Source organism: Pseudophryne corroboree, chromosome 9 (assembly GCF_028390025.1).
Source record: "Pseudophryne corroboree isolate aPseCor3 chromosome 9, aPseCor3.hap2, whole genome shotgun sequence".
Lineage (NCBI taxonomy): Eukaryota > Metazoa > Chordata > Amphibia > Anura > Myobatrachidae > Pseudophryne > Pseudophryne corroboree.
In genome coordinates this window covers 287,387,644-287,415,025 of record NC_086452.1, presented here as the reverse complement: position 1 = coordinate 287,415,025, position 27,382 = coordinate 287,387,644, and the positions used below count along the sequence as shown (strand labels likewise).

The window sequence follows — 27,382 nt, the reverse complement described above, 5'->3', positions numbered from 1 at the left end:
CGTACAGCGGATAAGTAACAGTTACTTATAAGCCGTGCGATTGTACCGCGCGTTAGTTTGTGCAATAGTTAGTTCTACTTGATACCCATTACGCCATTTGCGTAAAATCGCGGGATCATAGACGCTAATTGTACACGCAACGTGATTTGTGTAACAGTTTTTTTATTTTAAGGGAGTTTCGCTGGTCACTCAGGAAATCTCCAACGACTGATATTTACTGGGAAGGGTAAGTCACTCCCACACACTCTCAGTAAATAGAGGTTACATAGGGCCCTAGGTTGGGTACGACCAGTGCTGCGGACAGTACTCAGGTGTATTGGCCAACATGGGCGTGAGTGGGTGAGAGCGCTCTGAGAACTTTCACCGTCGCCTTACCACTGAGTAATTTGGTTTTTGTAGGAATTAGCTGAGAAGGCAATACCTGCAAAGAATGGGGGCCAGTTGCTCAAGTAAGGGACATCAACCAGGGTTCAGGTTGATATTCCGCGGCCCAAAGGGTCGGCGAGGTACATAATGTGTGAGAAATATGGATCACACATAGAGGTTTTATGCAATGAATGGGAACATATGACTGCGGAAGATAGGGAACCATTCCCTAAGGTAGGCAGTTTTAGTCCTGAGGTGTTGCAAAATTTAAGGAGAAGGATATGTCTAATAAAATCCAGAAAACAAAGGATTAGACATACAGATTGTGTACATTTATGGCAACAGGAGGGTGACATGCAAAGGGGATTAGCTCAAACAGCTGGTTCCAATCCTAGCAGGAAACTGATAGCAACTGCACCACCACCACCGTACATTACAGGAGAGAAAATGGCTACAGAGAATGGCATACAAATATATGATAAGACTGAACTTAATAAATGTATTAATACTAACCCGTGCAAGTTGTATCCCATCTTAAACTTCCCTCAGGACTGCGACCAAGAAGATGAGCCCACCACGATATCGGCACTCTCTCTAGCAGCCACCATACAAGACACCCAAGTGGGCACGGCCCAACCAGTAAGAGCAGTAGCAAAGGCCCCTAGCGGAGGGACAGGTGAGGTCGTGTCCACAGGTAAGTATGGTACAGTACATTATGCAGAGACAATTGCACCTCACATTGTAGAAGCAACCCAGAATGATGTAATTCAACTGAATCCTGTCAGGGTGATCGCAGTCCCCAATGGGAAGACTGACGCTCTGGGAATCACTCCCGTCAGGAACATTGCTATGCATTGCCCCTGGTCCCGGACAGAATTGAGGACAATTATGTCTGAATTTCCCAATCCCAGGAAAGATCTAGCCGCATGTCAGAGGTTTATTAGAGAACTAGGTAACACCACCGAACCCAATAACAAAGATTGGCGGACAATGCTACAGGCATGTTTGCCCTCTAATATTGACCCCGTGAAATTCATTGCCGACTGTAAATTAGACGCAGAGGTACCTCTCACTGATGAATACAATCAGTAGAACGTAAAACAGATCAATCTGCAGTTAGGAGTATATTTCCCAACTGTTGTCAAATGGAATAAAATCTTCTCCATTAGACAAAAAGAAGGTGAAACGGCTTCTGAATATTTCCATCGAGCACTGCAGGAAATGGCTAGATACACTGGAGTCGCGGATATTAAGGAAAATGTACATCATAGAGAGGTAGCGGTGTCCGTATTAATGGACGGTTTAAAAGAAACGTTGAGAACAAGGGTACAAACCACTCAACCAAATTGGAGAGGTATCTCGGTGGCTGCATAAAGAGAGTCCGCTATTGAGCATGATCGGAACATCATTAGGCACAGGGAGTCATAGGGGGATAAGCTGATGACAGTAAGTATAAAAGCCCTGACAACGAAGCCACATCAGCCTAAACCCCAGACCCCTGATGGTAAGTCGTATGTGGTAAAAAAAATTAAATGTCAGAGGGAAGGACATTACGCACGGAACTGTAATTTTAAAGACCCACATAAGGTATATCGACCCCCTAGGCCAGAACATGACACACAGTATGGCGCACGTAATTGGGATCAGGGACGGCATAGGAGGAGTTATGAGCCACATGCAGGGGAAACAAGGAGGTACCCACCTAGGAAGGACTGGCAAACCTCTGGAAATTCTCAGCTACCCCCCTCACACATTGTAGCTGCCAGCGCGCTGCAGGAGGGTCACAACTTACAATAGGGGTCAGGCCACACCTGTAGTGTGCAGCCAGTAAAGTTGATTGCTAGCCTTGGAAATGAACCCGAGGTTACAGTTGAGGTAGCTGGTAGATCACTACCTTTCCTTGTAGATACAGGGGCGGCCAGGTCAGTGTTAAATTCAATTGTAGGTATGAAGACCACTGGTAAAACAATTCCAGCAATGGGGGTAACAGGGGAAGTGCAACACTATCCTTTAAGTAAACCAGCAGAGATTACGATAGGGCCTTTGCAGACCAAGCACTCCTTTTTGCTAGCTGCATCGGCTCCGACTAATCTACTTGGGAGAGATTTACTGTGTAAGATGAGGTGTGTCATATATTGTACTCCTGAGGGTGTCTTCTTAGATATACCTGAGAATCACGTTCGGGAAGTGCAGGATATGTTGGACACCCCACAAAGGTTAATGTCACACTCTGCTGTTACAGACAGGTGTCCATACAAGGTAGAGGAAATGATCTCCCAGATACCGGAGTCCCTCTGGACCAAAGATGGACAAGACACTGGATTGATGGCAAATGTAGCTCCTGTAGTGGTGCAAGTAAAAGATGGTAGGATAGCTCCAAGAATCCCACAGTATCCTCTGAAGCCAGAGGTGGAATTAGGAGTGTAACCAGGCATAGAGCGCTTGCTACAACAAGGCATCCTAGTTAGGACGTCCAGCACTGCCAATAGTCCCATCTTCCCTGTGAAAAAGAGTGGGGGGAGGGGTTACAGGCTAGTGCAGGATCTAAGGGGGATAAAAAAGATAGTTGAGAGCCAATTCCCCGTAGTGCCAAATCCAGCTGTCATCCTCATGCAAATTCCTCCTACTGCGAAGTTTTTCACTGTCATTGACCTCTGTTCTGCTTTCTTTTCGGCCCCTCTGCACCCTGACAGCCAATACTTGTTTGCATTTACATACAGAGGAGTACAGTACACCTGGACTCGCTTACCCTAAGCTTTCATTGACAGCCCAAGTATTTTCTCCCAGGCTTTGCATGACTGTTTACAATCCTTTCAACCTGAGAGCGGATCAGTATTAATACAGTATGTAGATGACTTACTGCTGTGTTCTGATTCACTCGAATCATCCTTGAAAGACACGAAACAGCTTCTGTTTCACCTTTCTAATACGGGACACAAGGTCTCAAAGGATAAGTTACAGTTGTGCCAGACCAAGGTGAAATATTTGGGGCATTGCTTAACACAAGGACTGAGACACCTCACCGCTGATAGAATACAGGCGATTTGCGACATGACTCTGCCACAAACCCAGCAACAGATCCGCACTTTCCTAGGAATGTGTGGGTACTGCCGAAACTGGATCCCAGGGTTCTCCATACTAGCTTTACCTTTGCAAGAGATGGTCTCGTCAAACAAACCAGATCGGATTTCGCACACAGATGAGTCCGAACTGGCATTTGAGAGACTCAAACAGTGCCTATCACAGGCACCTGCATTAGGTATGCCAGATTATGGGAAACCCTTTGAGTTGTACGGTATGGAAAGTGCTGGGTGTGCGGCAGGTGTTTTAACCCAGAGACATGGTGATGCCAGCAGGCCGGTAGCCTACTACAGCGCTCAGCTAGACACCGTAGCACGATCTCTCCCCACATGCTTGCGAAGTGTTGCAGTGATAGCATTGCTAGTGAGTAAAAGCGAAGACATAGTGTTAGGACACAACCTGACAATCCATACACCTCATGCAGTGTCAGCCTTACTGAATTCTGCCCAAACCAGACATGTCTCATCAGCACGGTTTACAAGGTGGGAATTAGCACTAATGGCCCCTGTAAACATCACCATAAGGAGATGCAGCGCACTAAATCCTGCAACGTATCTCCCAGGTGTGCCTGGACAGGCACAAAGGGTGGGGGATGAGAGTGATGGTGAAGGAGGATTTAGTATAGACACTGACACACATGATTGTATGGAATATTTGAACCAAACTTTCACTGCAAGGCCCGACATCAGTGACAACCCCCTGGAAGGTGTAGATTTTACTTTTTACACTGATGGTAGTTGCCACAGACAGACGGACTCGGGAGACTTGTGTACTGGATACGCAGTCGTAGATGACAAAGGTATCATAGAAGCGGAACCCCTGGGCCCACCACACTCAGCACAAGTTGCTGAGCTGGTCGCCCTAACCAGAGCGTGTGAATTGGCTAAGGGTAAGTCAGCCAATATCTACACGGATTCTAGGTATGCCTTTGGAGTAGTGCATGATTTTGGGGCCCTATGGCGCCTCAGAAATTTCATGACGGCAGCTGGTACACCCGTGGCGCATGCGACCCACATCAAAAGACTTCTAGCAGCGATACAGGAACCTGACAGAGTGGCTGCTATCAAGTGTAAAGCCCACACGTACAGCCAAGACCCAGTGTCACTTGGTAACAGCCGGGCAGACGAAGCTGCTAAATCAGCAGCCAACACCCCCATACAGACAGACATCACACAACTGATGGTATTCAATACCGTCAACACACAAAAATTAAGTGAAATGCAAAATTTGTGTTCTCCACAGGAAAAGGCAGTCTGGAGGTCAAAAGGATAAGGCCAGGAGTCTTCAGGACTCTGGACAGATGGACAGGGTAAGCCAGTAGCCCCCAGAGCATACCTTCCAAGTTAGCTGAGGCGGCACATGGTCTGACTCATCTGGGCAAAGAGGGTATGTGTAAGCTTGTGAGAGCCTACTGGTGTGCGCCAGGATTCTCTTATGCGGGTAAGAGAGCAATGACATGTCTTACCTGCTTGAGGAAGAATATTGGAAAGTCAATACCAACAGAACCATCCCATATCCCGCCAACAGACGGCCCTTTTCAGGTAATACAAATTGATTTCATACAGTTGCCACCCTGCAGAAATTTAAAGTATGTGTTGGTTTGTATTGATGTGTTTTCAAATTGGGTAGAAGCATTCCCCGCTGCCACAAATACTGCTACGTTCACTGCGAAGAAGATCGTGCAGGAATTTGTGTGCAGATATGGTATCCCTAGGATAATTGAAAGTGATAGGGGTACCCATTTTACAGGTGAAGTCTTTCAGGTTATGTGCAAACTAATGGGAATTAATAGTAAACTGCATACTCCGTACCGCCCACAGGCGAGTGCGAAAGTGGAAAGAGTAAACAGCACTATTAAGAACAAGCTGAGCAAGGTGATGGCTGAAACTGGATTGTTGTGGCCAGAAGCTTTGCCACTTGTATTGTACAGCATCAGAACCACTCCCAGGTCCCCCCTTAACCTATCACCCTTTGAGATTCTTTTTGGCCGAAAACCCCATGTAATGATTGACCCCCAGGATGATTTGAAATGCAATAATGAAGTGACTGTGAAATATTTGGTTAAGATGAGCAAGCAGTTGAGGAATCAAAACAGCAATCTAAATCTGGTGATTCCTGACCTACCAAACAGCAATTGTCATGACATTGAACCTGGGGATTATGTAATGATTCGAAATTTTCTACGCTCAGGTTGCCTTATTGACCGTTGGGAAGGACCGTACCAAGTCTTACTAACCAGCACAACAACATTGAAGGTTGCCGAGAGAGAGACTTGGGTCCACTCGTCCCACTGTAAGAAGGTCGCTGACCCAGAGAAAGCCCGTGACAAAGAGCAGAGTGTGGTGGAAATCGTATCACTGGAGTGCTTGTTCCGTGAAGGTTGAGAGGCAGAACTGTTGTCACGGCACCTGAGCACAGAGAACTACAAGACCAGAGGCGGTTGTCGCACAAAATTTCTTTTTCCTTTTTATTATTTTCTCCATCTCCCATTACCCCCCTTTCCCCCTTCCTTGCTCCTTTTTCTCTCCCCTTAGCAAGATGGACTTACCCCAAGGGACTGCATTCCGGGTTTTCCTGTTGACCCTGTTGTTGACCAGAGCAGTCTGTTTCGGTGAGAGTACCAGAGAGGTCGAGAATTATCTGGAATGGGTTCTGATGGCAAGGAAGGATTTGTAGAATTCCAAGAGCAACACATTCACCGAGCAAAGGCGAGTATCAGAAAACGATCTGGTAGTCACGAAACTAGGAGGCACTGTGAAGGGTTATTGGCTGAGGAAAATTGTATTTGTAGAAACTGTGAAAACATAGTTGAGGACGGGTGCATCCAGAGATGTCAGTCCAGCCTTAATATCAACATGGACCGTCATCCATTGAGTGACTATCACTCATTAGTGGGTAAGGTTTTAAACCAAACAATACTGGGTGTGCTCACAAGTACCTCAAGGTCAGAGCAAGTCAGGACTAGTACCGTATCCCTTAACAATAGATGAGGTACTTGAATTAAGGGGTGGGAGACCGGTGGACAAGAAATTTAATATTTCTAGGCCCCCTAGTTTGAAGCTCCACCAATATCATGTGGATAGGTCTTTAGTATGTTTCAACATTTCCAATCCCCGAAAGCCGGGAAATTGGGAAGTGACATGGAATAACCAAACCATGGCATTTTCACACAGAGCCGATAGAATGCCCGTAGACTCAGAACTTATACGCCAAATAGCCGACGGTGGAAGGTAATTTCGGTACAGGTATACTCTAGGAAGTTGGACCATGCAGGTTGGAGAAGTATCTCCAGGGTACTGTGCGCATATCATACAGCCTGATACATGTACTGAACAGATGAGAGAGTTAGGGATAGGATTTTTCGCTTGGAAGGTTTGCAAAATGGTAATGTCATATTCTGTCCCATATGTTCTCCCCGATGATGCATATTTCATATGCGGGAGGAAGACGTATAAGTGGCTTGCCCCAAACTCAGAGGGATTGTGTTACATTGGAAGAGTGTTGCCAGAAGTAATGACCATAACCCATAACAAGATGAAAGACGTTCACCGCAATGCTCAAGCTCCTTACACTCACACTCATTATGAACACATCGTTAAGAGATACCTTATAGATAGGACAGAGCACGCAGCCTCTGATTTGATCCACGAATCCATTGGGATTCAATTCCTACTCGCGTTAGATATCACCCGTACCGCCAGAGGAATTATAAATTTTAGGTATATTCATGCGCTAGCGAACCTGATAGATAATATCACCGAGATGTATGATGACACCTTCAGGTATACAGGGAGGGAATTGCAAGCTTACAAAACGGAACTGATCCAGCACAGGATGGTTCTCAATTACATCACAGCAGTGACAGGCGGATATTGTGTCACCCTAGCAACTCAGTATGGTGTGAAGTGCTGCACGTACATTACAAACAGCACTGATGACCCCACCGAGGTCATAGATCAAAAGATGGACGATATCTTGCAATTGAAATGGGAGTTCCGAAGGAGACACAACCTTACCCTTACTGCTGTGAGTAATGAACTGACCGGCTGGGTCTCATGGTTGAACCCACGCAATTGGTTCTCTGGTTTAGGAGAATGGGCTCAAAATGTTATCGTGAGTGTAGGAAAGTTTCTCCTTTGTATCCTGGGAGTCGTCGTAATGATTGGTTTGATATTTAGATGTGTTCGATTTTTAACGCGGCGCAAGCACAGTACCAAAGTGATGAGTTTGAGGAGCGAGGGCATTGTTACAACAACTGATTTAATTTATGACCCATCAATTGAGACAATGTTGTGATAAGACGTGATTCCACGGTCCGTTTCTTTCACCCGTTTCTCCTTTGTTTTTCTCCCAAGCAAAAATACATCCATTCGGAAGAAGACTTTGATGGACATTCTACAGACTTTGATGGACATTCTAAAGACTTTGAAAGACTTTTATGGACACTTGAAAGACTTCGATTACCACCCACAGCAAGGATACACCCATCCGGACAAGACTTCAACCATCACCCAAGGATGATTGCACAATTGTTATGTGAATGTATTTGTGATACGTGTCTTATCTTCATCTCTACGACCTTCAGGTAGTGACACACATAGTCAACAGGTGATATCCACATATTAGCATTCACATGTGTTCCCCCTCCATGTATCATCAACTAAATGTGCACCCCATTTGTTGGAACAAGAAGCCGAAAAGAGCTCGGTAGTGTTTGTTGGCCCACTTACAGACCCTTAATATGGGATAAGAAGGATTTAATGTGTACTTCGCAATACCTCGAAGCTTATCTAGAACATGTACGGCACGATGATACATGCCCCTCAGACATGGATTTCATACATACATGCTTTTACTATCCCACTAGGCCATACATTTCCCGCCTACTCCTCTCCTCCTACCATCCAATTATTTTATAGATATTGTATTGTATATTTTTCTGTTTAATGTTTAGATAGTGGCAGTTATTGTTGACTGCCAAAGGGTGGACTGTCAAAGTCGAAAAATATCATAATGCATATGCCTTGTACTAACCACATGCACATGCCCGCTGCTCGTGCACTCAGTCCGCCGTGCGTGCACATATCCGCAATTTGCGTAGGACCACTCCGGCGATCATGCGCGTGATATGGGTATTTACGGCGGAGTTTGTGAGCGTGTAGCGTGTTATTAGAACATTGCATATTTAACCCATATAGCGTATATTGTAGATACAGTTTCCCCTAGACCATGTCAGCAAGTATTATTAGTTTAAACAGTTCCTGGACAGAGAGATTCGCCTTTGCATGATAGGAAGGGTCAGATAAAGTTTGGAAGGTGATGTCTAGTATCCAGCTGTAGGGTATTTTGAGGGTAACATTCCGGTTTTAGTTAGAGAAAGATCGCTTGTTCCTGCATATAGTTATGTGCAAAAGTAGATTATGAACATTAACTGTATTTACTGTAAATTACATATGCGGCGGGAATCCAGAGGATACCACCCACAAGAGCAGTTGGGAAAGACATCGCCCACCTTTTCAAATCCACCTATGACCTTTACTGTAATGTGGAGACATATCTCTGTGTCCAATGAACAATGAGATTACAGTGACCATTGTATTGTGTATGCATGTTGTGTTTAAAAGAACCATTGTTGCCTGGCCGGTCAGAAGACTCTGAACGCTATCTACCTGATGAGCAGAGGACCGGATTCGGGTTGCGCTTGCGAATATTCTCACGTACGTACATTCTCTGTAGCCATTATTCTGTTTAGATTTACTTGTTAGCCTGTAGTGTATAAATTGTATTGTTTGTATCTTTTGGAATCAATCCACGGTGGCCTTAGAACCCTGTGGTTTCAACTACAAACTGTGTTGTGTTTTCACTTTCCTGCATGGGCTTTAAAGTAGTTTAATCTGTTTAAAGTGTATAAGCATTGATAAGGTGTACGCACTGCGGGTACTTTGTATCGCCAGCGCTACTTAAGGTTTAAAGGTATAACATCATTGCAGTACTTTACTGTTAAGGGTTTAAAGTGTGAGCATATTATTACATTGAATCATTAACACGGTTTAAAGGTTATCCATTGTGTGAGCGCTCGCTGTGTGTACTCCGTACACTCAGCGCAGCGTGCGTACGCCAAGTGCGTACCACGTGCAGGACTCTGTACGCAAATAGCGTACAAAGTGCGTAGCACGTGCACGTAGTCTAGCGGCCATAGCGGCTCAACGGTAATAGTGTACAAAGGGGTATAGCTTTGCGGTCTAAGATAGTACCGACATTATCACCACCTTGTATAGTACCCAATCTTCCCAAGAGGTTCCCCCCTTGGTACTGGTTGGGCCCAACACTGCTTAGCTTCCAAGGTCGAACGGAATTGGGCGTATAACCAGTGTGGTATGACTGTATTTTACGGCAAAAAGACTCGATCCCATAGTATTCAATTTTTTATTATTATTAAACCAATTATACAGGGTGTTGTATATACGGAAAGTGATGATAAGAGAAACATAGGATAAAGATACAGGGGTGATAATAGTACATGATGAGTTATAAGATCCTTGAAGGGTACTTGGGTCATGAGACTTGTTTCATTAGGAATGGTGCGATTTCATATCCTTCATTGAAGCCCATGGGATGTATAGTTTTCAATTGAAAGATCCAGAACATCTCTAGCTGGGACAACTTCTTCGCCAGATCTCCACCCCGCTCGCCACTCAGCACATGTTCAATGGCCTTCAAAGTCATTTCTTCTAGATTAGAGTTGTGTACAAGCTTGAAATGTCTATATATTAGGTGTGTGTCCAGTTTATTTTTGATACTGCGGACGTGTTCTTGAATCCTGATTTTCAGTATTCTTTTTATTTTCCCAACATATTTTTTTTCAGCATGTACATTCCAATAAATATATGACTGATGTGGTATTACAATTCATAAATTCTTTAATTTTGAATTCTGGGTATCATCTGTATTACTGAAAGTTTTTCTGTTTGAATTGAGATATTTACAGATGTTACAATGTCCACATTTGTAGGCTCCTACACACTTTGGTAACAGATGATGGTTATCTTTAGGGAACAATTCCCGTAACATTCTAGGTGCGAGGATGTCTTTGAAGTTCTTGGATTTGTGAAAGATGATCTCTGGTTGGACTGGAAGAATCTTTTTTAACGCTGGATCCATGAGGAGTATATCCCAATGGGTTCTTAATGAGTTCCTGATGATGTTCTTGTGGCAGCTGTATGTAGTGATGAAGGCAACTGATTCATTCTTTTCCACTCTCTGTTTGTAACTTAGCAGGTTGTTTCTCTCCAGGTTTCTAGTTCTGGTTAGTGCTTCTTCCAAGATGGGTTTTGGATTGAGTTTTTCTCTCGAATCATCTCCTATAGACTTCTAGTTGTTCCTCACAGTCGTCTGTTTTAGTGCAATTCCTCTTTATCCTATGAAATTGGGTGTATGGTATATAATTTCTCCATTTTTTTGAGTGATTACTCTTGTAGTGGAGGTAACTGTTCTTATCCACCCCCTTGATGTAATTCCTAGTGGACACCATACCTCCATCTCCCATTAAAATCAGATCTAGAAATTCAATGGAGATTTTGTTTGAGTTGAAGGTGAAAGATAGATTCATATCATTAGTTTGTAAAAGTTTAAAAAAGTCCATGAATAGTTCAATGCTTCCATTCCATATGATTAAAATGTCATCAATGTATTGTTTATAAAAGACGATATGTTCCTCATACAAATGTGTGGTGTATACATGATTTTCCTCCCACTGACCCATAAATAAATTAGCGAAACTGGGTGCAAAAATAGTGTCCATCGCGGTACCACAGCGCTGTAAATAAAATTTGTCTAAAAATGTAAAATAATTCCGGCTCAGAATAAAATTCATCAGGTCACAAATAACATTTCTGTGGGTTTCTGTAAGGGAAGGGTCTTTATTCAAGTATTCTCTACATGCTGCAATTCCTTTCTGGTGTTCAATGCAAGTATATAATGATTGAACATCTATAGTCACCCACAAATAAGTGTCTCTCCAATCTATGGTTTTCATCTCATTCAATACCATGGTGGTGTCTTTAAGATAGGATGATAATTTCTTCACATAAGGCAGGCTTTTTCAACCAGTGTGCCGTGGCACACTAGTGTGCCGCGACCAGTTGCAAGGCATGCCGCGGAGCCTGAGCAGCTTCCTGCACCTTCAGAGTGAACTGTTGGCCCGGGCTCTTCTTAGAGCAGGCATGTCCAAACTGCGGCCCTCCAGCTGTTGAGAAACTACACATCCCAGAATGCCCTGACACAGCTTTAGCATTCTCTGACAGCAAAACTGTGTCAGGGCATGCTGGGATATGTAGTTTCACAACAGCTGGAGGGCCGCAGTTTGGACATGCCTTTCTTAGAGGATCATTCATGCTCTGGCTGTTACCCTTGCCTTGATGACGCGGGTGTGTGAGATCATAGGTCACGGCCGCCGCATCTCACCACCCAGCCAGTCCACCCGCCTGCATACACATCTTCCAGTTCCCGCCTGCATCCACAACTTTCCTTTCCCACCACATCCACACCTGCCCGACCGCCCGCTGCTCAGTATTCGCAGCAATCCACTGTGAACAACCTGCGCCACTGAGGGAAAGGGAGGCGGACAGCTACCCGGTAGGGGCTAATATTTGTTATGTTATTTCTCCTGGGGGGAGCAATAGGATTTATGGGGGGAAAAATGTGAATAATTCATGTGGGATGCAATAGGATTTATGTGGGGAGAAATGTGATTGATTTATGTGTGAGGAACATGATTTATGTGGGGAGCAATGTGATTAATTTATGTGGGGCGCAATAGGATTTATGTAAGGAGCATCATTATTTATTTGGGGAGCAATGTGATTGTTTTTTCTGTGTAGGCCGATGTATATGTGGATTTTTTATTACTGTGAGGGCAAATGTGTGTTTTTTAGGTTGTTTTCTGTGGGGAACGGATGGTGTGCCTTGGCAATTTTAAAATATTGTTCGGTGTGCCGCAAGTGAAAAAAGGTTGGAAATCACTGACATATGGGTTTAGAAATACATCTACATAATTCGATAAATTAGATGTAAGGGAGTCTATCCCTGCAACAATAGGTCTCCCAGGTGGATTGGAGAGACACTTATGAATTTTAGGTAGGAAATAAAAAATAGGGGTTATGGGGTTGGATTGCATTAAAAAAGAAAATGTGTCTTTGGTAATGACAGTACTCCTTAGACCCTGTACAAGAAGTGATCTTAGTTCATCTATATACTGTACATGTCCTTAGGGTCATCTGATAGCATAGTGTAGGAATTACAGTCTCCAAGGAGTCTTTGAGCTTCTTTAACACATTTGTCAGTGGGCATGAAGGACAAGCCTTTACTGAGGAGGGATTGTTCTGAGTCAGTTAAAACATGCAATGATAGGTTGAATATTCCTTTATCCACTGCGTTTGTAGTTACAGGTTTCTCTTTATGTGTTCTTTCCCTCCTGCCGCCCCGTTTTCCTCTATTTCTATGAAACATCTCTTTAGTGGGGATGCGTGTTTGACATCTTCGCATAGTACGTTCTTTTGGTCGTGCTCCTTGTCTGGAGGATAAAAAATCTTGCTCATTATTCAATCTCAGTCTCTGTAACATGGAGAACCTATTGGATGTCTTGATGTATTGTGTTGATGGTGAGTCATCCCTCCGTGCTGGTTTCATTCTATGTGGTAAGGTTTTCAAATGATAGCTTTGATCCATTTTATGGGGTTTGTTGAGGGTTTTAAATCTACTCCAGTTCTTTGTGTTTCCTTGCTCATAGTCTTTTTTATCACAAATTATTTTTATCTCTTTTCCCCGTATGACTTCCTCTTCGATGTGTTCCAATTTCTAATTGAGAAGATTCTCATTAATTCTATAATCGTCTTTAGTTTTGATTGGTTCTAGCTCAGCTTCCTTATCTTTGATATCTTTCTCAAGTGCAGCGACGCTCTTCCTCCTCTCACTGATTAATCATTTAATAAGATTGATAGAGCATGCATGCATGTAAAATGGAATCTCATTTTTCAATGAACTCGGGATCCGAGTTACCAAAGGTGGGCTGCTTCAAAATTCTTAGTCCTCTGGTATCATATTAACTTCAATGTAATGCTCCAGTCCTTTAATATCCCACCATGTTTTGATCTCTGTAACTAGTAAACATTCCATTCCCCAGAATAGATAATCTAGATCAGCAGACACGGGTGTCGTGTTAGTCTGGGATTCTTCATTAAAGATCTTTTGGCACCAACCGTTACGTTTGTTGGTGCGTTCATTAATCCTGAACATTTTAAAAAATCTTAGACACAATCACCAGGCTGCCTTACAAGTTGTATCAGAAAGTATAAAGCAATGGACGTACGGCGCCACAGGTGAGTATGAATAAATAATGATAAAAAGTTAATATTAACAAAAAATAGACAATCCCTTACTTGTATAGGGTGTCAGCTAGCCCATATGTATTTGGCATGGGTAAGATACCTTTCAAATAAAGATAGGAATGGGGGAATAGGGGTATCAGCGACCAACAGTGTCTACACAGATTTAAATATATATGAAGAAAAAAGCAGGATACGTAGTGATGGGATAAGAATAAAAAATTTTACAAATATTTATTTTATAAATCGTCACCGTTGGACTTCGCCAAAAGTCCAACAGTGCCGAAATGCGTTGGCCGTGGCCAATTTAGGACGTGTTCGATTTGCTGTCTATGAGCATTGAGTCCGAGAGCTGAGGCGCTGACTTATTAAAGACTGCAGCCAGAACTGTGCAGGACGAGCCGCAGGCTGTGATCCGGAGACAGCAGCGATTCATCTTTACACTGGTGCTTTTTAACTATGATGTACGTGAGCATGTGTTATTTGTAGTAAAATAACTTGATACTTTATCTCACCAAGTGCACCCTCGTTTCTTTCAGTGCATTTTTCCATGGATTAACAATGGTGGTAACATTGTTAAATTAGAGGTGCCAGCACTCGCATCATTGGAAGATCACGGACTATATTCATATAAGGACACAGAGCATTGATTGCACGCCCATTCCATCCACAAATATATATATATATATATATATTCCTCAAAATCAGTCGGCACTCAATTGACTCTATGTCCAGCTTCCCCTGGTGCCTGAATCCTCAATGACATAGATGTCCAAGGGCGGAAATGAACGGCACTCGCAGGGTATATGATTTCAAAAGACTGGTATATTAAAGTGTAACGTTTCGGAGAATCAGCCCCTTCCAGACAACACCAGAACAAACACATAAATACAACTTACCTCCTTATGTACATCCGCTGCCAATTCATGCCGCCCTTGCCTCCCAGACGCAACCAGAGCCGCAGGTCCGCCTCTGGTGACTTCCTTCCGGGTATGGGCTTCCGGGCGTACTCATGGCGACGACGCTGCTTGCTCTCCAGAGCCCGGAGTTCACCATGGCAACCCGGCCACAGGACGGCCTGCAGGGATAGGGGAGAGAAGAATGGTTTAGCAGCACACCCACATTCTACAATATATACATAATATAAAAGACATACATAAAACAGATGTATATATACAAGTAGATACACAATATGGATAACCACAAAAATTGATACACTGTGATACAATAGCATATTCTATTGCACAATTATATGGCTTCTTGAACATCACATGATACTATTCCAATTGATTTTCTCATTGAGCCCATGGGGCACCATAGTGTTGAGCCTAAATATCCACCGTGACTCAGCCAGAAGTAATGCCTAACCCCGGTCACCGCCCCATGGGAATTCTGGTATATGATCTATGATAAAGTACCTAAGGTCAGATAACCAGTGACCTTTTGTTTTAAAAAGGTGCACCACTGGCTGGTCTATGGATCTCCCAGCTACAGATAAATCAATACTGGATCGGTGGAGGGCCATCCTGTCCCTGAATTTGCATGTGGTTTGTCCCACATAATACAAACTGCAGGGACAGTAAATGACATATACTACATGGGTAGTTTTGCACGTAAGTACATGGCGAATGTCAAACATTTTGCTGGAGCTAGGATGCTTAAAACTTTTGCAAGGCGTCATATACTGACACGTGACACAATCGTGGCAACTATAACAGCCAGGCGGCTTAGTATATACATTGAGGGTCAAAGGACGCCCCGACCACCGATGTCCGTTATCACAAGTCTGTCACGTAAATTACGGCCTCTTTAAATGCAGCCATGGGCCTATTCTCTTTCAAGCATACCAACTCCTTGTCAGACTTCACTATAGGCCAAAGTGCCTTGGTGGCCTGATTGATAATGGGGCTAGCCACCGTGTATGTACTTACCCATGGGATAACAGGATTATCATCACGCCTAGATGATGCCAATAGTTGGGGTCTCGGAATCTTAAGGACCTGTTGTTTCTGTAATTGTAATGTATTCCGGTCACACCCCCTCTTGGTGAATTTGTCAATTAATACATCTAACCGTTCAGATATCTTAGATTCGTCACTTATCATTCTAGCCACCCTCATCATCTGTGATAGCGGGAGACACCGCTTCAGAGATGAGGGATGATGGCTGCCTGCCAGCAGGAATGTATTATGGTCTACATCTTTAAAAAATATATCCGTTTCAATCCGCCCACTGTTAATGATAACTTTAACATCTAAGAACTGCATGACCACTACTATATGAGTAAGTATATTTAATTGGTGTATCGATCTCATTAACTTCCACCATCAGATGATCAAACTGGTCAGCACCCCCGGTCCATAGAATAAAAATATCATCTATGTACCGGGTATACACCAAAATGTTTTGGCTTATCTCTGGTCTATCCAAAAACATGCGGTCCTCCATACCGAACATAAATATATTCGCGTATGCCGGGGCCACTGCTGACCCCATGGCACAGCCACACAATTGTAAAAAATATTGACTATCATAAAGGAAATAGTCCCTAAGTAATGTTAGCTCAAGAATTTGCATAAACAAGCTATGGTTAAACACTGATGTATCTAAAAACTTGTCTAGAAAGTGTTTCATTGACGCCAATCCCTCATCATGAGGTATTGACGTATATAGATTACAGACGTCTAAGCAGCACATCAAGGTGCCTTCCGGTACCTGTTCAATGTCCAGTAATAGTTTAATGAAACTGGTCGTATCCTTTAAGAAAGATTTTTTTAAGTAATAGTAAAGGCTGCGAGATATAGTCCAACAGCTGGGCTATGGTTTGGTACAGCGAGTCTAGGGCGGAGATGATAGGCCGTCCTGGCGGCCTCTCCACACTTTTATGCAGCTTGGGTAGCGTATACAAAACAAGGATTTTAGGATACTCTTTAAATAGTATATTCTGTAGTGCTGAAGAGATGACTCCATCTTTGGCCGCTGTATCCAGAACAGAGTGCAGTTCTGCTTTATAACGTTTCCTGGGATCACCTGGTAATTTTTGATAAACATTGATATCCGCAAATTGTCGCTCAATTTCACTGCGATATTTGCCAATCCCTTGAATTACAATGGCCCCACCCTTGTCGGCTGACCTGATGATGATATCTTCATATTGGGCAAGATTTTTAAGAACTGTAGCTTCACATCTCAACAGGTTTTTCTGAATCTTCCCGGGAGCTGATTGAAATCTTGTAACTGACTCGTCTAAGAGACGATTAAAGGTTTTTAGCGAGGGGTTGAGAGATACAGGATCGTATGTAGATCTTGAAATAGATTGAGCAAATTTTCCTACTGGAGTGGCCTCAGTTGAAGTAGATTGATGTTGGAAATGTTCCTTTAAACGCAATTTGCGTGCAAATCTATGATGCTCCCTTTTCCATTCAAACTCATTATGGAGATTCAAAGGGACAAAAGACAGGCCTTTTTGTAAAACATCAACCTCCTCCTTCGTCAGAATCCTCTGCGACAGGTTAAAGACCACTGTTTGTTCTTTGCAGCTTTCCTTGTTGTTGTTCCTTTTATTTTGTCCGCCCCAGCGGGTGGCCGCTCTTTTATTGTTTTGGAAGATTCTGGAAAATGCCCTAAAGGGGCAGCTGCAGACGTACCAGGCTCATCCAACTCAGATATCAGGAAGTCGCTGTCGCTGTGACTATTGGATGTCTCTGCTTGATTGCGGTTGTTAACTTTCGCTTTATGCCAAGGTCTGCGTCTCCGTTCATTCCTATTGCTCCGATCACTGTTGTCACCTCCTGCCAGCCATCTATATACTCTGTTCTCGTCGTAGTCATTATCTACGGTAAATTTCTTGTTTCTTTCAAATTTTAACAGGTCTTTTCTGTACTGGTCGCACTTCTGTTCCAACTTAGTGATCCAGCTTGCATTGACAGGATCCTCAAGGAGTGTTTTGGCATCCTGTTGTAATTTGTCAATTTTACCACATGTTATTTCCAGTTCACGGCGGGATTCCTCAATAACTAGGACCATTAGGTTTAAAGCGCATCTATTCAAGATGCCCTACCCATTTTTGTACGAACTCAGGGTTGTTCCGCCCTATGGTGGGTGTGTTCCTGCATCGGAATCCCTGCGGAATTTTCATCTTCCTATAGTATTCCGACAGGGAGGAGGCATGTAAGAGATAATCAGTCTCGCGGCGTCTTAGTTTAAATAACTGGAAATGCACGTCCTCCATATTTTGTTTTGTATCTTTGTCACATACAGGCTCTTTTAGTAAAATCCCCTCTATTTACTCAGGGGTAAAGCTGAACATTTCCCCAGTTGGTATAATAAAATTGTGTCAGCCAGCCACATCTTTAGAGGCAAGAGCCCCTGCTAGCATCTCCATATTGTGTATCACACAGCAAAAAAAAAGTGGTCGCCAGGACGGCCTATCATCTCCGCCCGGGACTCGCTGTACCAAACCATAGCCCAGCTGTTGGACTATATCTCGCAGCCTTTACTATTACTTAAAAAATATTTCTTAAAGGATATGACCAGTTTCATTAAACTATTACTGGACATTGAACAGGTACCGGAAGGCACCTTGATGTGCTGCTTAGATGTCTGTAATCTATATACGTCAATACCTCATGATGAGGAATTGGCATCAATGAAACACTTTCTAGACCAGTTTTTAGATACATCAGTGTTTAACCATAGCTTGTTTATGCAATTTCTTGAGCTAACATTACTTAGGAACTATTTCCTTTATGATAGTCAATATTTTTTACAATTGCGTGGCTGTGCCATGGGGTCAGCTGTGGCCCCAGCATACGCGAATATATTTATGTTCGGTATGGAGGACAGCATGTTTTTGGATAGACCAGAGATTAGCCAAAACATTTTGGTGTATACCCGGTACATAGATGATACTTTCATTCTATGGACCGGGGGTGCTGACCAATTTGATCATCTGATGGTGGAAGTTAATGAGCTCGATACACCAATTAAATATACTTACTCATATAGTAGTGATGTCATGCAGTTCTTAGATGTTAAAGTTATCATTAACAGTGGGCGGATTGAAACGCATATCTTTTTTAAAGATGTAGACCATAATACGTTCCTGCTGGCAGGCAGCCATCATCTCTCATCTCTGAAGCAGGGTCTCCCAATATCACAGATGATGAGGGTGGCTAGAATTATAAGTGACGAATCTAAGATATCTTAACGGTTAGATGTATTAATTGACAAATTCACTAAGAGGGGGTATGACCGGAATACATTACTATTACAGAAAGAACAGGTCCTTAAGATTCCAAAACCCCAACTATTGGCATCATCTAGGCATGATGATAAACATGCTATCCCATGGGTAAGTACATACACGGTGGCTAGCCCCATTATCAATCAGGCCACCAAGGCACTTTGGCCTATAGTGATGTCTTTCAAGGAGTTGGTAAGCTTTAAAGAGAATAGACCCATGGCTGCATTTAAAAGAGGCCATAATTTACGTGACAGACTCGTGATAACGGACATCTCTGGTCGGGGAGTCCTAAGACCCCCCAATGTATATACTAAGCCACCTGGCTGTTATAGTTGCCACGATTGTGTCACGTGTCAGTATATGGCGCCTTGCAAAAGTTTTAAGCATCCTAGCTACAGCAAAATGTTTGACATGTGCGATGTACTTACGTGCAAAACTACCTATGTACTATATGTCATTTACTGTCCCTGCAGTTTGTATTATGTGGGACAAACCACATGCAAATTCAGGGACAGGAGGGCCCTCCACTGATCCAGTATTGATTTATCTGTAGCTGGGAGATCCATAGACCAGGCAGTGGTGCGCCATTTTAAAACAAAAGGTCACTGGTTATCTGACCTTAGGTATTTTATCATAGATCATATACCAGAATCCCCACGGGGCGATGACCGGGGTAAGGCATTACTTCTGGCTGAATCACGGTGGATATTTAGGCTCAACACTATGGTGCCCCATGGGCTCAATGAGAAAATCAATTGGAATAGTATCATGTGATGTTCAAATAAGAAGCCATATAATTGTGCAATAGAACACAGTGCAATATCACAGTGTATCAATTTTTGTGGTTATCCATATTGTGTATCTACTTGTATATGTACATCTGTTTTATGTATGTCTTTTATATTATGTATATATTGTAGAATGTGGGTGTGCTGCTAAACCATTCTTCTCTCCCCTATCCCTGCAGGCCATCCTGTGGCCAGGTTGCCATGGTGAACTCCGGGCTCTGGAGAGCAAGCAGCGTCGTCGCCATGACAACGCCCGGAAACCCATACCCGGAAATGAGTCACCAGATGCGGACCTGCGGCTCTGGTTGCGTCTGGGAGGCGAGGGCAGCCTGGACTGGCAGCGGAGATACATAAGGTGGTAAGTTGTATTTATGTGTTTGTTCTGGTGTTGTCTGGAAGAAGGGGCTGATGCTCCGAAATGTTATACTTTAATATACCAGTCTTTCGAAATCATATACCCTGCGAGTGCCGTTCATTTCTGCCCTTGGACATCTATATATACAGTATATATATATATATCTCTCTCTTGGAAAAATGGGTGGCACTCACGGAGGACTGTAACAACAGAAATAATGACAGAGACTGCGCTCTTGCTTGCGGTAACGTTTCAGTTATATTTTAACTGAACGATAGTTATAATACTGTATAACTGAAACGTTACCGCAAGCAAGAGCGCAGTCTCTGTCATTATTTCTGTTGTTACAGTCCTCTGTGAGTGCCACCTGTTCTTCCAAGATATCTTTGCATGCAGCAAAGGAAGGCACCAGGGCAGATGTGTTGGTAACTTTGAGTGCCGGTTATTTGGAATAATTTTATATATATATATATATATATATATATATATAATACATATAAAAGACAATTTGTTAATGCCACATCTGGAGCTCTTACAGCTCTTTGGACATATCATAGATGAACACAGGTCCTGTTATTCTTCATCACCACATTGTTGTCTTTTTAAATGCACACTTCTATTCCCTCATTCAGTAGCTGAGTGATCTTGTTGGTGAATTTCCAGCTAGTAATCTGTGGGCCCAATATTATCGTTTTGCTGGTGCCTTTGTCCTAATGCTTCTAAAGATATAACTCTTTCCATGGTGGTTGTTAATATTTCCCCCCCAAATGGTATGCAGTTTCTATTTCATCATTCACAATGTTGACAGTTATGTTATCAACATGGGTAAAATGTTGACATCAACATTAGTGTTAGAGTTAAGGTTAGGTAATTATGAATGTTAACATAAATAATGGCGACATAAGATACTGACCCTAAATATTAGATAATTCTATTCCCCATAGGAGTGCCCTAACTCATTTTGTACCCCATAGGAGATCCTAGTGTGGTGTCCCCAGCTCATATTATGGCAGCTGGATCATCTATATCCCTGATTTTACATTGGAGTCTAAACAAAGTTCCTTTTCATAAAGCATGATATTAGCAGATGGTAAAAGAATGATGTATATTTTTCACAATATTTAGGAACTGTTTTCTGGATAAGGGTTAAGTTTATCATTTGAATCCAACCTTAAACTAAAATATATTTAAAAATTAGCTACAGTATGTCTTTAAATGCATTGTCTTTTAGATTGTAAGCTCGCAAGAGCAGGGACTTCTTTCCTCATGTGCCTTTCATTTTCTTACTTACACTATTTTCTCTGACGTCCTAGTGGATGCTGGGGACTCCGAAAGGACCATGGGGAATAGCGGCTCCGCAGGAGACTGGGCACAAAAGTAAAAGCTTTAGGACTAGCTGGTGTGCACTGGCTCCTCCCCCTATGACCCTCCTCCAAGCCTCAGTTAGATTTTTGTGCCCGAACGAGAAGGGTGCAATCTAGGTGGCTCTCCTGAGCTGCTTAGAGTAAAAGTTTAAATTAGTTTTTTTATTTTCAGTGAGTCCTGCTGGCAACAGGCTCACTGCATCGAGGGACTAAGGGGAGAAGAAGCGAACTCACCTGCGTGCAGAGTGGATTGGGCTTCTTAGGCTACTGGACATTAGCTCCAGAGGGACGATCACAGGCCCAGCCATGGATGGGTCCCAGAGCCGCGCCGCCGTCCCCCTTACAGAGCCAGAAGAGCAGAAGAGGTCCGGAAAATTGGCGGCAGAAGACGTCCTGTCTTCAATAAGGTAGCGCACAGCACCGCAGCTGTGCGCCATTGCTCTCAGCACACTTCACACTCCGGTCACTGAGGGTGCAGGGCGCTGGGGGGGGCGCCCTGAGACGCAATAAAAATACCTTAGATGGCAAAAAATACATCACATATAGCTCCTGGGCTATATGGATGCATTTAACCCCTGCCAGAATACATAGAAAAACGGGAGATAAGGCCGCCGATAAGGGGGCGGAGCCTATCTCCTCAGCACACTGGCGCCATTTTCCCTCACAGCTCCGTTGGAGGGAAGCTCCCTCGCTCTCCCCTGCAGTCACTACACTACAGAAAGGGTTAAAAAAGAGAGGGGGGGCACTGATTACGCGCAGTATTAAAGATACAACAGCTATAAGGGGAAAAACACTTATATAAGGTTATCCCTGTATATATATAGCATTCTGGTGTGTGCTGGCAAACTCTCCCTCTGTCTCCCCAAAGGGCTAGTGGGGTCCTGTCCTCTACCAGAGCATTCCCTGTGTGTGTGCTGTATGTCGGTACGTTTGTGTCGACATGTATGAGGAGAAAAATGATGTGGAGACGGAGCAGATTGCCTGTAATAGTGATGTCACCCCCTAGGGGGTCGACACCTGAGTGGATGAACTGTTGGAAATTACGTGACAGTGTCAGCTCTGTATAAAAGACAGTGGTTGACATGAGACAGCCGGCTACTCAGCTTGTGCCTGTCCAGACGTCTCATAGGCCGTCAGGGGCTCTAAAGCGCCCGTTACCTCAGATGGCAGATATAGACGCCGACACGGATACTGACTCCAGTGTCGACGATGAAGAGACAAATGTGACTTCCAGTAGGGCCACATGTTACATGATTGAGGCAATGAAAAATGTTTTACACATTTCTGATAAACGAGTACCACCAAATAGGGGTATTATGTTCGGTGAGGAAAAACTACCTGTAGTTTTCCTGAATCTGAGAAATTAAATGAGGTGTGTGATGATGCGTGGGTTTCCCCCGATAACAACTGATAATTTCTAAAATGTTATTGGCATTATATCCTTTCCCGCCAGAGGTTAGGGTGCGTTGGGAAACACCCCCTAGGGTGGATAAACCGCTCACACGCTTGTAAGGGCTCTACCCTCTCCTGAGATGGCCGCCCTTAAGGATCCTGCTGATAGAAAGCAGGAGGGTATCCTAAAATGTATTTACACACATACTGGTGTTATACTGCGACCAGCAATCGCCTCAGCCTGGATGTGCAGTGCTGGGTTGGCGTGGTCGGATTCCCTGACTGAAAATATTGATACCCTAGATAGGGACAGTATATTTTTGCCTATAGAGCATTTAAAAGATGCATTTCTATATATGCGTGATGCACAGCGGGATATTTGCCGACTGGCATCAAGTCTAAGTGCGTTGTCCATTTCTACCAGTAGAGGGTTATGGACACGACAGTGGTCAGGTGATGCGTATTTCAAACGGCATTTGGAAGTATTGCCTTATTAAGGGGAGGAGTTATTTGGGGTCGGTCTTTCAGACCTGGTGGCCACGGCAACAGCTGGGAAATCCACGTTTGTACCCCAGGTCGCCTCTCAACATGAGAAGACGCCGTATTATCAGGCGCAGTCTTTTCGTGGACAAGCGGGCAAAAGGTTCCTCATTTCTGCCCGTGACAGAGGCAGAGGAAAAAGGCTGCAGAAATCAGCCAGTTCCCAGGAACAGAAACCCTCTCCCGCCTCTGCCAAGCCCTCAGTATGACGCTGGGGCTTTACAAGCAGAATCAGGCACGGTGGGGGCCCGTCTCAATGAATTTCAGCGCGCAGTGGGCTCACTCGCAAGTAGACCCCTGGATCCTTCAGGTGATATCTCAGGGGTACAAATTGGAATTCGAGACGTCTCCCCCTCGCCGTTTCCTAAAGTCGGCTTTACCGAGGTCTCCTTCTGACAGGGAGACAGTTTTGGAAGCCATTCACAAGCTGTATTCCCAGCAGGTGATAATCAAGGTACCCCTCCTGCAACATGGAACGGGGTATTATTCCACACTGTTGTGGTACCGAAGCCGGACGGCTCGGTGAGACCGATTCTAAATCAAAAATCTTTGAACACTTACATACAGAGGTTCAAATTCAAGATTGAGTCACTCAGAGCAGTGATTGCGAACCTGGAAGAAGGGGACTACATGATGTCTCGGGACATCAAGGATGCTTACCTTCATGTCCAAATTTACCCTTCTCACCAAGGGTACCTCAGGTTTATGGTACAGAACTGTCACTATCAGTTCAGACGCTGCCGTATGGATGGTCCACGGCACCCCGGGTCTTTACCAAGGTAATGGCCGAAATGATGATATTCCTTCGAAGGAAGGGAATTTTAGTTATCCCTTACTTGGACGATTCCCTGATAAGGGTAAGATCCAGGGAACAGTTGGAGGTCGGTGTAGCACTATCTCAGGTAGTGTTGCGGCAGCACGATTGGATTCTCAATATTCCAAAATCGCAGCTGGTTCCGACGACTCGTCTTCTGTTCCTAGGGATGATCCTGGACACAGTCCAGAAAAAGGTGTTTCTCCCGGAGGAGAAAGCCAGGGAGTGTTCCGAGCTAGTCAGGAACCTCCTAAAACTGAGCCAAGTCTCAGTGCATCAATGCACAAGGGTTCTGAAAAAAATGGTGGCTTCCTACGAAGCAATCCCATTCGGCAGATTCCACGCAAGAACTTTCCAGTGGGACCTGCTGGACAAATGGTCCGGGTCGCATCTTCAGATGCATCAGCGGATAACCCTGTCACCAAGAACAAGGGTGTCCCTCCTGTGGTGGTTGCAGAGTGCTCATCTTCTAGAGGGCCGCAGATTCGGCATTCAGGACTGGGTCCTGGTGACCATGGATGCCAGCCTGCGAGGCTGGGGAGCAGTCACACAGGGAAGGATTTTCCAGGGCTTATGGTCAAGCCTGGAGACATCACTTCACATAAATATCCTGAAGCTAAGGGCCATTTACAATGCTCTAAGCTTAGCAAGACCTCTGCTTCAAGGTCAGCCGGTGTTGATCCAGTCGGACAACATCACGGCAGTCACCCACGTAAACAGACAGGGTGGCACAAGAAGCAGGAGGGTAATGGCAGAAGCTGCAAGGATTCTTCGCTGGGCGGAAAATCATGTGATAGCACTGTCAGCAATTCCGGGAGTGGACAACTGGGAAACAGACTTCCTCAGCAGACACGACCTCCACCCGGGAGAGTGGGGACTTCACCCAGAAGTCTTCCACATGATTATAAACCGTTGGGAAAAACTCGACAGGTATTGCGCCAGGTCAAGGGACCCTCAGGCAATAGCTGTAGACGCTCTGGTAACACCGTGGGTGTACCAGTCAGTGTATGTGTTCCCTCATCTGCCTCTCATACCCAAGGTACTGAGATTGATAAGATGGAGAGGAGTAAGCACTATATTCGTGGCTCCGGATTGGCGAAGGAGGACTTGGTAACCGGAACTTCAAAAGATGCTCACGGAGGATCCGTGGCCTCTACCTCTAAGAAGGGACCTGCTTCAGCAAGGACCCTGTCTGTTCCAAGACTTACCGCGACTGCGTTTGATGGCATGGCGGTTGAACGCCGGATCCTGAAGGAAAAAAGGCATTCCGGATGAGGTCATCCCTATCCTGATCAAAGCCAGGAAGGATGTAACCGCAAAACATTATCACCGCATTTGGCGAAAATATGTTGCGTGGTGCGAGGCCAGTAAGGCCCAACGGAGGAAATTCAACTGGGTCGATTCCTTCATTTCCTGCAAACAGGAGTGTCTATGGAAATAAATTCAATATGGAACCGCACTAGTCTTAACAATTCTAAACTGAATATAGAGATAACATAAATATAAAGAAACCAATGTATGTGCAGTTTAGCAAAAAAGTTTTAAAACTGCTCATGATTGGCGGTGCTCCCAGGAATTTTGTAGGCTGAACTACAATTGAAAAGGAGAGAAAAGACAAAAAACCCTTTTTTGGGAGCACTCGTTTGTGATAATTTGTATAGATGAAATAAATGATGAGTATAATAAAACTTAACCTTTAATTGTTTCTTGAATAAAAAGAGAGATTAATGTGGAATGATTATGAGACTCGTGTCTAATGTTTACGAAGAAACTTGTTTTACCTTTTTAGCAAATGAGGTACAAGTTATTGAGAGAAGGTGAAAATATCAGAAGCAATATGTTAGATGAATATCCATGTGTTCTGATGAAGTAAAATGTATCCAGAACAATCACTGTGCATGCCTTAGAAGTGAAGGTATCAATAGAAACGTAGTATGGTAGCAGGATTGAGTGAACTGAATATTGTAAAGAGATAGATAGAAGAAGGGGCCCACTGCACCTGGTATTCTCAGGAGGTTTCCCATCCTGATACTGACCAGGCCATACCTGCTTAGCTTCCGAGATCGGACAAGATCGGGCGCATTCAGGGTAGTATGGCCGTGGGCCTATTGTGCGGTTTGGGAGGAGAAAATTATGAGGGAGAGGGTTCACTCCTATTGTCCGTACTATGCATCACACAACCATGTGTAGTCCGGGAGTGTTTTTCCAAAAGCAGGAAATGGAGAATAGAAAGCGTTGGAGAATTAAAAACGGGCCCACCGCACCTGGTATTCTCAGGAGGTTCTCCTTCCTAGTACTGACCAGGCCATGCCTGCTTAGCTTCCGAGATTGGACAAGATCGGGCGTATTCAGGGTAGTATGGCCGTGGGCCAGTATGGAGAAAATATATAGAAAAGAAGAGTACACTGCTTTCTATACTTCGCACTCAACCAGGGCCACTGATGGTCTCAAATGGTAACTCCGGACAGGGTGTGTCAAGATGGTTCTAAGTGTATGGAAAAAATATATGGTGTGGTTGGTGAAGTATAGTAGATGGTAAAATTCCCACAGAAATACTGTGGGGATGTTGTAAGATATGTGTAGATATCTTATGAAAAAAAGAGCTCAAAGCTGGCTCATGAACAGTGTATATGATCTCAGAGTAGAGAGGGTTAATAACAAAATGTCAATTAATCTATAATTAGAGCCGAAATTGTTGATAAGGAGCTCAAGGCTATTTCACAACTGGTACTCTCACCCTTAAATTCAGAGTGGGAGCAATTGATACCAAGTGTCAGTTTTTCGTTGATGAATACCAGAGAAAGCAAAAATTATAATAATAAGAATGCTACCATAAATACATATATGTATTGAAATCGTAAATTGATACCCTAAATACATAGGTTGAGATTGCAACAGACAAAACAGATATACATATGTTTACCATAAACGCACTTGTGTATAAATCACGATTAGGTATCTGTAGCTAATAAATCAACCATGAGGGCATGGGCGGGTATTTAGAACATGATTATGCAAATTATTATATGCAATTAGAACATTGTTCAAGGTCAAT

The 27,382-nt window shown here is 43.8% G+C and overlaps 1 protein-coding gene and 3 pseudogenes across 1 annotated transcript in view; all 4 read right to left on the bottom strand.

Annotated features, from left to right (window-relative positions):
- The window catches only part of SHISA8 (shisa family member 8), an 802,771-nt gene that overhangs the window by 286,573 nt on the left and 488,816 nt on the right, over positions 1–27,382 (bottom strand). The window lies entirely within an intron of this gene.
- LOC134965007 (5S ribosomal RNA) lies at positions 9,717–9,836 on the bottom strand (annotated as a pseudogene).
- Positions 26,315–26,432, bottom strand: LOC134962135 (5S ribosomal RNA; annotated as a pseudogene).
- On the bottom strand, positions 26,580–26,697 carry LOC134964019 (5S ribosomal RNA; annotated as a pseudogene).